Genomic DNA, 15,564 nt, shown 5'->3' with positions numbered 1-15,564 from the left:
TAACTAAAATAAGGAGATATGAACATTCCAAACAGAAAATAACAAGTACCAAGCTCCTTGTCAGAAAAGAAGACAGTGAGCACAGGGTCCTAAAAACAGATTAACAAGACTGGAACAAAGAAAGCAAGAGGTCATATGGCACAAGATGTGAAAGAGAAGATAATATATTTTCTTGAATCCATATTTGGAAGCTTTTAAGCTATCAGTAGCCAGTGAATGTTTAAGTAAGATAGTAATATTGCTACAACTATCTTTAAGAAATAAAAATCAGATGCATTAACTTTTATCAACATTTCAGCTCTAGGAATTTATCTTAAAGCTATACCTGCATAGGTATAAAGTAATATGTACACAAGGTTATTCATTACAGCATTGCTGGTAATAACAGTAAAATATAAACAACCCAAGTGTTCATCATTGACTAGTTAATAAACTTGGGTTGTGTCTACCCACAAGTGAAGATTATGCATTCATAATATGAAGAAGAGTTTACACATAGGTAAGGAGGAATATTCCCATATAAAATCAAAAAGCGTGAAGCAGAGTAGTGGGTATAAAAAGCTCTCTTTTGAGTAAGAAAGAAAGAGAGAGGGATTATGTAATTGCTTATATTTGCAAAAACGAAGCACTGGAAGAAAAATCAGAAAGTAATAAAGGGACAGGAGGGGAATGAATGGAGGAGACAAGAATGGAAATGAGACTTGGAATATACCTTTTAATAGTTTATTTTACATATTTTTAAACTACACTAAATTTAAAAGCAGTTCTTAAGTGTGAAAATTTCAGAGACTGATGGTTCCAAATAAGATTAATTAGATATACTTCACTCTGTCCCACACTCTAAGTCCATCTAAAACCCTAGACACTAATTATAAAGCAAACATAGGAAGACTTTGGACAGTGGAATGAACAAAGGAAAGAGATTTGCTAGTGATCTCAGAATCCAAGAAAGAACACCCAGTTTCTTCTTTTTTATTTTTGCCTAACACATCTAAATTCAGTACTGGATAAAACCAACAACTCAGACAACCTGATCTGTGCAAGCCAATGTGCATAGACAAAAAAAATTCCCAGTAAAGACTGCTTTCTCTAGACAAGTAAAAGGAAAGATAGCTTAGAAAGAAAATTTCAGATAATTGCTTTACTTCAGCTGTACACCATGGGGAAAAGTTACGTGCCTCTATCAGTAAAGACTGACTTCTACCACTATTCTGCAGTAACAAAGTACCCCTCCAACTTTCCAGTGGGATGATGTCAGGGGAGGACAAGTAGAGAGCCAGGACTTTCACCACTTGTCAGTGGGTCAGCAAACACTGGCCTACCTCGTGTCAGCAGAGGCTAAGTGGAGAACCTGGACTCCAAACCTCTAGGAGTAAGAAACAGTTTCCCTCTCTCTCCAGTTGCCACGCTGTTAGAGGAAATATACTAAAACTAAAGGTGAAAAGGATCCAGAATCTTATAATGCCTAGAATTCCAGAATACATTTAAAATAATAATAATAGTAATAATAATAAAAATAACACTCTGTGAGGTGATTATAGCATATGAATAAGTTAATGACAACATTAGTATAAGGGATGGCAAGGGCCATAGGAATACTCTGTTGTAAATTGCCTGCACTATATGTGAAGTGGTATGGTTATGGTATTGTTTTAAGATAGACAAAGATTACTTACAAAGGTGTCATATAAATAGTAGGAAATCTCTAAAAAGATTTTAAAACAAGTATAAATGATATACCAAGAGAAGGAATAAAATGGATTCATACAAAATGTTCCTTGAAAGAGAAGGTAAAAAAAAAAATAAATAAATAAAACCCACAAGGAATTGGTGGGGAAATATCAAAGAATAAACACAATGAATAGAAAAGTTACAAAAATTTAATCCAACTGTATCAGTAAGTCACCACAAATATGAATGGTCTAAAGACATCAAGTAAAAGAGATTGTGAGATAGGATTTAAAAAAAAAAAAGGTAAGAGGGAACTCTATGCTGACTATAAGATCTTAAATACAAAGATCAGAAAGGTTAAAAGCTAAGACGTATAGAAAAATATACCATGCTAACACCAATCAAAAGTAAATTAAACTACATTAACTTCAGAGAAAGTACACTTCAAAACATGGAAGATTTCCAAACATTACCAGTACATTACACACTGATATAAGCAATCTACTCTCTAAGAAGACATAATAGTTCTAAATATTCATGCACCTAGAAACAGAGCTTCAAAGTATATGAGGTAAAAAACTGATAAAACCTAAAAGAGAAATAGACAAACTTGCTCTTTGTCTGTATTCCATTAGTATTGATAGATCAGGAAGGTAGATAATTGCTAAAGATGTAGATGGCCTGAACATCACTAGCAACCAACTTGAATCTATTGACATATATGAAGGCTATCCAACAACAGAAGAGTACACATTCTCCTGAAGTGTACATGAAGCATTCACCAAAATAGAGCACATTCTAGGCCAAAAAACATATTTTAACGAATTTAAATGTGTAGAAATTCAAAAATATATTCTCACATTCTATCAGAAGTAGATAAGAAATCAAGTACAGAAAGATAACTGGAGTATTCATAAATATTTAGAAATTAACCAACACACTTCTAAATAATGCATCAGTCAAATAAGTCATGAGAAATTCTGAAAATATTTTTAAGTGAAAATAAATTTGTGTGATGCAATTAAGCAGTACTCAGAGAATACTTTATACCGTTAAGTGCACAGAATAGAAAAGAAGAAAGGTCTAAAATCGGTAAATTGAGTTTCCACCTTAGGATACTAGAGAAAAGAAGCAAATGTAAGCAGGAAAAGGAAATTATGAAAATTGGAGCACACTTTACAATTGCACCAAAAACCATAAAATACCTAGGAATAAATCTAACCAAAGAGGTGAAAAATCTATACACTGAAAACTATAGAAAGCTTATGAAAGAAATTGAAGAAGACAGAAAGAAATGGAAAAAGATTCCATGCTCCTGGATAGGAAGAACAAATATTGTCAACATGTCAGTACTACCCAAAGCAATCTACATATTCAATGCAGTCCCTATCAAAATAACATCAGCATTCTTCACAGAGCTAGAACAAACAATCCTACAATTTGTATGGAACCAGCAAAGACCCCGAATAGCCAAAACAATCTTGAAAAAGAAAACCAAAGCAGGAGGCATCACAGTCTTGGACTTTAAGCTGTATTACAAAGCTGTAATCATCAAGACAGTATGATACTGGCACGAGAACAGACACTCAGGTCAATGGAACAGAATAGAGAACCCAGAAATTGACCCATAAACATATGGCCAACTAATCTTTGACAATGCAGGAAAGAATATCCAATGGAATAAAGACAGTCTCTTCAGCTAGTAGTGCCGGGAAAACTGGAGAGTGACATGCAGAAAAGTAAACCTGGACCACTTTCTTACACCATACACAAAAATAAACTCAAAATGGATGAAAGACCTAAATGTGACAGGAAACCATTAAAATCCTCGAGGAGAAAGCAGGCAAAAACCTCTTTGACCTTGACCGCAGCAACTTCTCCATAGGCAAGGGAAACAAAAGCAAAAGTGAACTATTGGGACCTCATCAAAATAAAAAGCTTCTGCACAGTGAAGGAAACAATCAGCAAAACTAAAAGGCAACTGAAGGAATGGGAGAAGATATTTGCAAATGACTATCAGACAAAGGGTTAGTATCCAAAATCTACAAAGAACTTAGCAAACTCAACACCCAAAAAACAAATAATCCAGTGAAGAAATGGGGGAAAGACATGAATAGACACTTCTCCAAAGAAGACATCCAGATGGCCAATTAACACATGAAAAAATGCTCAACATCACTCATCATTAGGGAAATAGAAATCAAAACCACAATGAGATACCACTTCACACCTGTCAGAATGGCTCACATTAACAACTCAGGCAACAACAGATATTGGTGAGGATGTGGAGAAAGAGAATCTCTTTCGCACTGCTGGTGGGAATGCAAACTGGTGCAGCCACCCTGGGAAACAGTATGGAGGTTCCTCAAAAAATTAAAAATAGAACTACCCTGTGACCCAGCAATTGCACTTCTAGGTATTTATCCACGGGATACAGGGATGCTGTTTCGAAGGGACACATGCACCCCCATGTTTATAGCAGCACTATCAACAGTAGCCAAAGTATGGAAAGAGCCCAAATGTCCATCAATGGATGAATGGATAAAGAAGAGGTGGTATATATATACAATGGAGAATTACTCGGCAGTCAAAATGAAATCTTGCCATTTGCATTTACGTGGATGGAACTGGAGGATATTATGCTAAGCGAAATTAGAGAAAGACAAATATCATAGGATTTCACTCATATGAGGACTTTAAGACACAGAACAGATGAACACAAGGGCAGGGAAGAAAAAATAATATGAAAACAGGGAGGGGGCAGAACATAAGAGACACTTAAATATGGAGAACAAACAGAGGGTTATTGGAGGGGTTGTGGGAGGGGGATGGGCTAAATGAATAAGGGGTATTAAGGAATCTACTCGTGAAATCATTGTTGCACTATATGCTAACTAATTTGGATATAAATTAAAAAAAGAAAAGAAAAAGAAAAAGGAAAAAAAATTAGAGCACAAATTAATAAAATTGAAAATAGGAAAATGATAGATAAAAATTATCAAAACAAGACAAATTCTTTACGATGTTTAAGAAATTGATTAATCTCTACCCAGGCTAACAAAGAGAAAAGAGGAAAAACACAAGTTAACAATATCAAATATGAAAGAAGGGTCATGACTACCAATTGTACAGATGCTAAAAGTATAAGGGAATACTATGAACAGCTATAGGCCCATATATTTGATTATTTGGATGAAATAGACCAATTCCTTGATACACAAACTTCCAAATGTACTCGGGAAATCTCTAACTTGAGTAGTGCTATATCTATACAAGAAATTTGATTTAGATTTTAAAACCTTTTAGAAAAGAAACACCAGACACAAGTGATTTCACCAGTGAATTCTACCAAACTTTTAAGCAATAATACCAATTCTACACAAACTTGCAGTAAAGTAAAAAGGAGGGGAACAATCCCTACCATTTTGAGTCAGTATCACTCTAATATTCAGTAAGAAAACTACAGAATAAGATTTTTCATGAACATAAATTTAAAAATCTTTTATAAATGTTAGGAAACTAAATCCAGCAATATGTAAAAGGGTAATATATCCAAAATGGTTTCATTCAAAAAAGTAAGTTTGATTCTACATTTGTAAGTTGGTCAGTGTAAATCATCACACTAACAGATAATGAGAAAGACTATATGATCATATCAGTGTGAGAATAAAAAGCATTTCATAAAATCACAAGCCATTTGCTGTAGACTGAAATGTGTCCCCTCAAAATTCATATGAAATACTAACCCTCAGTGTGGTGGTATTGGAGGTGGTGCCTCTGGGAGATGATTAGGTCATAAGGGTAGATCCATCATAGATGGTACTAGTGCCCTTATAAATGAGACCCCAGAGACTTTACTCACCCTCTCCAACATATGAGGACACAGTGAGAAGACAGCCACTTATGAAACAGGAAGCAGACCCTCACTACACACTGAGTCTACCAGCTTCTTGATCTTGAACTTCCTAGCCTCCAGAACTATGAGAAGTAAATGTTGTTTAATACCAGTCTATGACATTTTTTGTTATAGTAGCTCAAATGGACCATGAAGAAAAAGTAACCACTGAAAAAATTAGGAATACAAAGATAATAACTTAATAAAAGATATATATGAAAAATCTAAAGCTAAAATCATATTTATTGGTTGGAGACAGAACGCATTCCCTCTAAGTTAGGGAATAAGGTAAGTTTTCATTTGTCATTACTCTTATTCAATGTCTTACTGGAAGAAAAAGGAAAAGCCTACATATTGAATAGAAAGAAGTAAAACTATCTTAGCCTCAGATGATATGATTTTCTATCTAGAACCCCTCCCCCCCAAAAAAGTTTCTGGAAATAAAAGCAAATCTAGTAACTTTACAGGATTGTAAGCCAGTTTACAAAAGTTATTGCTTTCCTGTATATCAGAAATGAACTGTTGGAACTTGACTTTTTTTTTTTTTTTTTTTAAGTAACAATTGCACAAAAATAAAGGAAGTACTTAGGGATAAATCAAGCAAAATACAAGATGTATATGCAGAAAACCATAAGACATTGATAAAAGAAATCAAAGAACATTGAAATAATTGAGAGATGTTTTGTATTCATGGATTGAACAATTCAGATTAAGGTGTCCATTTTTCAAGTCATCTAAGATTCAAGGTAATCTCCATCATGATCTCAGGAAGTTCTTAGTAACAAACTGATTCTAAATTTTATATGGAAAATAAAGGACCTGCCATAGCCAAAATAGCTCTAAAAAGAACAAAGTTGGAAGAATGATATTTCCCAATTTCAAGGCTTAGTATAAGCCTGTTGCAATTAAGATAATGAGATACTGGCAGAAAATACTTTTATTATTCAATGGAACAGGATGGAGAGACCAGATAGATCCACACAAATCTAATTGAATGAATTTTGACAAAAGTGATAAGTGCAAAGGCAACTCAATGGAGAAAGGATAGCCTTTTTGGGGTGCCTGGGTGGCTAGGTAGATTAAGTGTCTGATTCTTGATATGAGCTCAGGTTATGATCTCATAGTTTGTGAGACATGTGGCTCTGTGTTGACAGCATGGAGCCTGCTTGGGATTCTCTGTCTCTCTCTCTGTCTGTCTCTCTCTCTCTCTCTCTCAAAAATAAATAAATATAAATTAACAATTTTTCAAAAGGACAGCCTTCTGTTGAGTAGTGCTGGAACAATTAGATGCCCATATACATATATATATTTTTAGTGAACTCAAATTCAGGCTCCATGTCTTACACAAAAATTGACTCAAAATGGGTTATAGACCTAAATGTAAAATGCAAAACAAAAGCTTCTAGAAGGTAAAAAAAATTTAGGAGCTGGGATTGTTGATGAGTTTTTACATACGAAAGAGTGATGTCAGCAAAATGGTGGAAATTATAGCCTCTCATTCCCCCATAGAAACATCAAAAACCCAACCAAAAACTATCTGAACCAACTTTTTGAAACCTCTGGGCAACAGGTTTACTGTAACCAAACAAACACACAATTAAGAAAAAGCCATCTTCAAAATGGTAGGAAGGTCTTAGTGTTTTTACTTGATCCTACCTCTCCCCAATGTAGTGGTGGTCAGGCAGCAGCCCAGTTCACAGGTCCTCCCTCAGATCAGAGGGAGAACACACCTTATTTTTAAATTGTTAGCTAGCTGCTCTGACCTGTATGGAGGATACCTGGAGGACTGACTCAAGGTGCTTATCTATTTCACATAATTTTTAAATTCTGTGTCTCCCTCTCTCTGCCCCTCCCCCGTTCATGCTCTGTCTCTCTCTGTCTCAAAAATAAATAAAAGGTTAAAGCAGAGAAAATACCTATCCTTCTCAAGCTATTCCAAAAAATAGAAATGGAAAGAAAACTTCCAGACTCATTCTATGAAGCCAGTATTACTTTGATTCCTAAACCAGACAGAGACCCAGTAAAAAAAGAGAACTACAGGCCAATATCCCTGATGAATATGGATGCAAAAATTCTCAATAAGATACTAGCAAATCGAATTCAACAGCATATAAAAAGAATTATTCACCATGATCAAGTGGGATTCATTCCTGGGATGCAGGGCTGGTTCAACATTCGCAAAACAATCAACGTGATACATCACATTAATAAAAGAAAAGATAAGAACCATATGATCCTGTCAATCAATGCAGAAAAAGCATTTGACAAAATTCAGCATCCTTTCTTAATAAAAACCCTCGAGAAAGTCGGGATAGAAGGAACATACTTAAACATCATAAAAGCCATTTATGAAAAGCCCACAGCTAACATCATCCTCAATGGGGAAAAACTGAGAGCTTTTTCCCTGAGATCAGGAACACGACAGGGATGCCCATTCTCACCGCTGTTCTTTAACATAGTGTTGGAAGTTCTAGCATCAGCAATCAGACAACAAAAGGAAATCAAAGGCATCAAAATTGGCAAAGATGAAGTTAAGCTTTCACTTTTTGCAGATGACATGATATTATGCATGGAAAATCCGATAGACTCCACCAAAAGTCTGCTAGAACTGATACATGAATTCAGCAAAGTCGCAGGATACAAAATCAATGTACAGAAAGCAGTTGCATTCTTATACACTAATAATGAAGCAACAGGAAGACAAATAAAGAAACTGATCCCATTCACAGTTGCACCAAGAAGCATAAAATACCTAGGAATAAATCTAACCAAAGATGTAAAAGATCTGTATGCTGAAAACTATAGAAAGCTTATGAAGGTAATTGAAGAAGATATAAAGAAATGGAAAGACATTCCGTGCTCATGGATTGGAAGAATAAATATTGTTAAAATGTGAATACTACCCAAAGCTATCTACACATTCAATGCAATCCCAATCAAAATTGCACCAGCATTCTTCTCGAAGGTAGAACAAGCAATCCTAAAATTCATATGGAACCGCAAAAGGCCCCGAATAGCCAAAGTAAATTTGAAGAAGAAGACCAAAGCAGGAGGCATCACAATCCCAGACTTTAGCCTCTACTACAAAGCTGTCATCATCAAGACAGCATGGTATTATTGGCACAAAAACAGACACATAGACCAATGGAATAGAATAGAAACCCCAGAACTAGACCCACAAACGTATGGCCAACTCATCTTTGACAAAGCAGGAAAGAATATCCAATGGGAAAAAGACAGTCTGTTTAACAAATGGTGCTGGGAGAACTGGACAGCAACATGCAGAAGGTTGAAACTAGATCACTTTCTTACACCATTCACAAAAATAAACTCAAAATGGATAAAGGACCTCAATGTGAGACAGGAAACCATCAAAACCCTAGAGGAGAAACCAGGAAAAGACCTCTCTGACCTCAGCCGCAGCAATTTCTTACTTGACACATCCCCAATGGCAATGGAATTAAAAACAAAAAATGAACTATTGGGACCTCATGAAGATAAAAAGCTTCTGCACAGCAAAGGAAACAACCAACAAAACTAAAAGGCAACCAACAGAATGGGAAAAGATATTTGCAACTGACATATCGGACAAAGGGCTAGTATCCAAAATCTATAAAGAGCTCGCCAAACTCCACACCTGAAAAACAAATAATCCAGTGAAGAAATGGGTAGAAAACATGAATAGACACTTCTCTAAAGAAGACATCCAGATGACCAACAGGTACATGAAAAGATGTTCAATGCCTCTCCTCATCAGGGAAATATAAATCAAAACCACACCCAGATATCACCTCACGCCAGTCAGAGTGGCCAAAATGAACAAATCAGGAGACTATAGATGCTGGAAAGGATGTGGAAAAATGGGAACCCTCTTGCACTGTTGGTGGGAATGCAAATTGGTGCAGCCGCTCTGGAAAACAGTGTGGAGGTTCCTCAAAAAATTAAAAATAGACCTAGCCTATGACCCAGCAGTAGCACTGCTAGGAATTTACCCAAGGGATACAGGAGTACTGATGCATAGGGACACTTGTACCCCAATGTTTATAGCAGCACTCTCAACAATAGCCAAATTATGGAAAGAGCCTAAATGTCCATCAACTGATGAATGGATAAAGAAATTGTGGTTTGTATACACAATGGAGTACTACGTGGCAATGAGAAAGAATGAAATATGGCCCTTTGTAGCAACGTGGATGGAACTGGAGAGTGTTATGCTAAGTGAAATAAGCCATACAGAGAAAGACAGATACCATATGTTTTCACTCTTATGTGGATCCTGAGAAACTTAACAGAAACCCATGGGGGAAGGGAAGGGAAAAAAAAAAAAGGAGGTTAGAGTGGGAGAGAGCCAAAGCATAAGAGACTCTTAAAAACTGAGAACAAACTGAGGGTTGATGGGGGGTGGGAGGGAAGGGAGGGTAGGTGATGGGTATTGAAGAGGGCATCTTTTGGGATGAGCACTGGGTGTTGTATGGAAACCAATTTGACAATAAATTTGATATATAAAAAAAATTAGGACATGCAAAAGTAGCTGAGAACATGGGGAAATTCAGAAAGCCATATGCATGCTTAAGCAAGACACATACTCAGAAAAAATCTAAGATCTTAAGCTTTCTCCTAGGGCTGATTTTTAGGCTCATAGAAAACCTAAATAAGCAGTAAGGGAGTACCCCAGAATAGAGCCAATTTGCAAAGACTAGAGAGGCAGCTTTTCTCTTTTTTTGCATTGTTTTTTTAGTTTTTTTGTTTTAGTTCCTAACATTCAAGGAAATTGTGTAAAAACATATTAGTCTGAGTATAACTAAAGGAACGGCCTTCAGTAATCGTGTACTACAAGCAGTTAACATCACAAAAATAATTTGGAAAAGTCTCAAACAGACTGCTCTATCCTCCAATAATTTAAAAAAAATAGCAAGCCCTGACAAAGGGGGAGAATCTGATTTACAGAGTTACCACATTAAGAATTAAATGCCCAGTTTTTAGCAAAAAAAGAATGAAGAAAAAAATATGAAGAAACAAGAAAACAATGACTTCATTTAAAGGAACAGAATGCACCTGCAGAAACTGTGTCTGAAGAAGCCGAGATAGTAGACTTACCGGACACATGCTTTAAAATAATTATCTTAAATATGACCAAAGAGCTAAGTGAAAACATGGAAAAAGAACTAAAGGACATCATGAAAACAATATTTGAATAAAATTAGAATACCAACAAAGGAATGGAAATAATAAAAAGGAACCAAACAAATTCTGCAGTTTAAAAGTATAATATCTGAAATGAAAAACTGATTAGGGAACTTCAACAGCAGATATCAGCAGGAAGAAAGAAGAATTAGTGAACTTGAATATAGGACAATTGAAATTACTGAATCTGAGAAGCACAAAGGAAAAAGAATGAAAAAAACATGAGCAGAGACTAAGCTACTTGTGGGACACTATCAATAAAGAAAAATAACAAAAATTGGGGCACTTGGGTGGCTCAGTCAGTTAAGTGTCCAACTTCAGCTCAGGTCGTGATTTTGCAATCCATGAATTCGAGCCCCACATCAGGCTCTGTGCTGACAGCTCGGAATCTAAAGTCTGCTTCAGATTCTGTGTCTCCCTTTCTCTCTGCCCTTTGCCGCTCGCACTCTGTCTTTCCCTCTCTCTCAGAAATAAACATTTTTTAAAAATTAAAAGAAAAAAGTAACAAATGTATAATGGGAATCCCAAAAGGAGATGAGAAAAAGGAAGTTATTTAAGGAAATAATGGCCAAAAACTCTTCTAGATTTTATTACAGACCTGTATCTACAAATCCAACAACCTCAATGAACTCCAGGGAGGATAATTCCAAAGAGACCCAAACTGAGGCACATAATCTGTGAAAAGACAATCTTGAAAGCAGTGAGAGAAGTGACTCATCACTACAAGGAATCTTCAACACAGTATTAGCTAATTTCTTCCCAGAAACATTGGAGAAGAAAAGGCAGTAGGATGGTGTATGTAAAGTGCTAAAAGAAATAAACTGTTAAGTGACAGTTTTGTATCCATAAAACTAGGAAGAGATTAAGACATTCCCAGATAAGCAAAATCTGAGGGTGTTCATTACTACTGGAGCTACCCTATGAGAAATGCTAAAGGGAGTACTTAACGTTGAATTGAAAAGATGCTAGCTAGTTACTTTAAGTCATATGAAGATGTAAAGATCTCCAGTAAACAAAATATATGGACAAATATATAAACCTGTATTATCTTAAGTTTGGTTTATAGCTCTACTTTTGACTTTCTACCAAGTTTAATAGACACAAGCATAATAATTATAAATTTATGTTATTTGGATTTATGATAAATACAGATGTAATTTGTAACATCAGTAACCTAAAGGTAGGATTGAACTGTAGAGGTTTTCTAATGTGACTGTAGTTAAGTTGATATAAATTTAAATTAGATTGTTGCAATCTTATGTTATATTTAACCTCTTTGATAACCACAAAGAAAATATCTACAGAATATACACAAATAGAAATGAGAAGAGAATCAAAATGTATCAGCACCAAAACAAAAAATCAACCTATGGTGGCAGTAATGGAGAAAATGAGGGCAAAGTAGCTATGATACTTATAGAAGCCAATAGCAAAATGGCTCAATTAAATCATTCTTTGTCAGTAAATGCTTTAAATGAAAGTATTTAAAAAGTAAGAGATTGGGAGAATGAATTTTTTAAAAATGAGAAAACTGTGCTGTCTATAGGAGACAATTTAGACCTAAAGACACAAGTTGAAAATGAAAGATGGAAAAATATATACTATCCAAATAGTAACCAAAAGAGAGTAGAGGCTGTACTAATATCAGACAAAATAGACTTTAAGTCAGAAACTGTTATGAGACAAAGAACATTATATGTTGATAAAAGGGTCAGTTCACCAAGAAGACATAACAGCTGTAACATATATGCACCAAACATCAGAGACCCCAAATATATAAGCAAACGTGAACAGAATTGAAAGCAGAAATACACAGTTGTACAGGAATAAACACTTTAATACTCCACTTCCAATATTGGACTGAGCAACCAAAGAAAAACAGGACTTGAACAACACAAGAAACCAATTGAACTGTACAAACATATAGAAGATTCCAGTCAAGGGACTCCTGGGTGGCTCAGTTGGTTAAGCATCTGACTCTTGTCATGACTCAGGTCATGATCTCATGATCATGAAATCAAGCCCCATGTCAGGCTCTACACTAAACTGGAGCCTGCTTGGTATTTGCTCTCTCCCTCTTTCTTTGCCCCTCCCTTCCCCCATTGGTACATGCACACACTCTCAAATTTAAAAAAGTAAAATAATTTAATTAAAAACGAAGATTCTAGTCAAATGTAATACACTATGTATTTCTCATATGTACATAGTTCATTCTTCAGAATAGACCAAAAATAAAAAGTCTTAATACAACTTATTTTATTTTTATTTTAGAAAGAATAGGGGAGAAGATCAGAGGGAGAGAATTTCAAGCAGGTTCCATGCTCAGCATGGAGCCCAACACAGGGCTCAATCCCATGACTTTGGGATCATGACATGAGCTGAAATCAAGACTTGGATGCACAACTGACTGAGCCACCCAGACACCCCAAGTCTTGATACATTTTAAAGATTAAAATCGTATGCAGTATCTGTTCTAATCACAATTAATGAAAATACAGAATCAATGACCATGGAAAATGAATGTCACAAATAAATGGAAAATAAATATCACACTTTTTTTTTGTTTTTCCAATTTTTATTTAAATTCTAGAAGGTTAATATACAGTGCAATATTGGTTTCAGGAGTAGAATTCAGTTATTCATCACATACGACACCCAGTGCTCATCATAACTAGAGCCCTCCTTAATACCCATCACCCAGGGGTACCTGGGTAGCTCAGTGGGTTAAGCGTCCAGCCCCTGATTTTGGCTCAGGTAATGAATCTCACTGTTGTGAGAGCGAGTCCCACAGGAGGCTCTGCACTGAGCATGGACCCTGCTTGGTATTCTGTCTCTCTCCCTCTCTACCCCTCCACTATGTACACACATGCTTGCTCTCTCTCGCTCTCTTTCTCTCTTTAAAAATAAATAAATAGGGGCGCCTGGGTGGCGCAGTCGGTTAAGCGTCCAACTTCAGCCAGGTCACAATCTCGCGGTCCGTGAGTTCAAGCCCCGTGTCGGGCTCTGGGCTGATGGCTCAGAGCCTGGAGCCTGTTTCCGATTCTGTGTCTCCCTCTCTCGCTGCCCCTCCCCCGTTCATGCTCTGTCTCTCTCTGTCCCAAAAATAAATAAACGTTGAAAAAAAAATTAAAAATAAATAAATAAAAACAAATACCCATTTCCCAGCTAGTCCATTACCTACCCACCTTCCTCCATCAACCCTCAGTTAATTCTTTATCATTAAGAGTCTCTTATGGTTTATTTCCCTTTCTTTTCCCACCTTCTATATGTTGATCTGTTTTGTTTTTTAAATTTCACATGAGTAAAATCATAATTCTCCAACTTATTTCACTTAGTATAATGCACTGTAGCTCCATTCATGTCATTGCAAATGGCAAGATTTCTTTTTCTTTTTTGATGGCTGAGTAATACTCCATTGTATATATACCACATCTTCTTTATCCATTCATCAATCAGTGGGCATTTGGGCCCTTTCCATGTTTTGGCTATTGTTGATAATGCTGCTATAAACATTGGGGTGCATGTACCCTCTTGAATCTGTATTTTTGTATCCCTGGGTAAATACCTAGTAGTGTAATTGCTGGGTTGTAGGGTAGTTCTGTTTTCTGTTTTTTGAGAAAACTCTGCTGTTCAGTGTGGCTGCACTCTGAGTTTGCATTCCCACCAACAGTGCAAGAGGGTTGCCTTTTCTCCACATCCTCACCAACACCTGTTGTTTCTTATGTAGTTAATTTTAGCCACTCTGACAGGTGTGACATGGTGTCTCATCTTGGTTTTGATTTGTATTTGTCTGATGATGAGTGATGTTGAGCATGTTTTCACGTGTCTTTTAAAAATCTGGATGTCTTCTTTGGAAAAATGTCTATTCATGTCTTCTGCCCATTTCTTCACTGGGTTATTTGTTCTTTGGGTGTTGAGTTTGATAAGCTCTTTACAGATTTTGAATACTAACCCTTTATCAAATTTGTCATGTGCAAATATCTTCTCCCATTCTGTAGGTTGCCTTTTAGTCTGGTTGATTGCTTCCTTCACTGTGCAGAAACTCTTTAACTTGAGGAAGTCCCAATAGTTCAGTTTTGCTTTTGTTTCCCTTGCCTCTGGAGAAACATGTCTAGTAAGAAGTTGTTCCAATGGAGGTCAAAGCGATTGCTGCCTGTGTTCTCCTGTAGGATTTAGGAGAAATCCTAAATCCTGTCTCACATTTAGGTCTTTAATCCATTTTGAATTTATTTTAGTGTATGGTATAAAGAAGCGGTCCAGTTTCAAGCTTCTGCATGATGCTATCTAGTTACCCCAATGTCACTTGTTGAAGAGACTGTCTTTTTTCCATTGGATGTTCTTTGCTGCTGTGTTAAAGATTAGTTGACCATATAGTTGTGGGTCCGTTTCTGGGTTTTCTGTGTCTGTTTTTGTGCCAATACAATACTGTCTTGATGATTATGCCTTTATAATATAGCTTGAAAGCCAGAATTGTTACAGATTTTAGAATTGTTCTAGTTCTGTGAGAAATGCTGGTGGTATTTTGATAGTGACAGCATTACATGTATCAATTGCTTTGGGTAGTATAGACATTTTAACAGTGTTCTTCCAATCCATCCAATGGAATGCTTTTCCATTTCTTTGTGTCCCTTTCAGTTTCTGTCATAAGTGTTCTATAGTTTAGAGTACAGATCTTTTATCTCTTTGGTTAGATTTATTCCTAGGTGTCTGTTTTTTGTGCAATTGCAAATGGGATCAATTCCTTGATTTCTTTTTCTGCTGCTTCATTAATGGTGTATAGAAATGCAATCAATTTCTGTACATTGATTCTATAT

The 15,564-nt window shown here is 36.0% G+C and overlaps 1 protein-coding gene across 1 annotated transcript in view; it reads left to right on the top strand.

The window, feature by feature from the left end:
- The window catches only part of ZNF782 (zinc finger protein 782), a 133,248-nt gene that overhangs the window by 41,411 nt on the left and 76,273 nt on the right, over positions 1 to 15,564 (top strand).

This window comes from Leopardus geoffroyi, chromosome D4, assembly GCF_018350155.1.
Source record: "Leopardus geoffroyi isolate Oge1 chromosome D4, O.geoffroyi_Oge1_pat1.0, whole genome shotgun sequence".
NCBI lineage: Eukaryota > Metazoa > Chordata > Mammalia > Carnivora > Felidae > Leopardus > Leopardus geoffroyi.
This window is presented reverse-complemented; position numbering and strand designations above follow the sequence as displayed.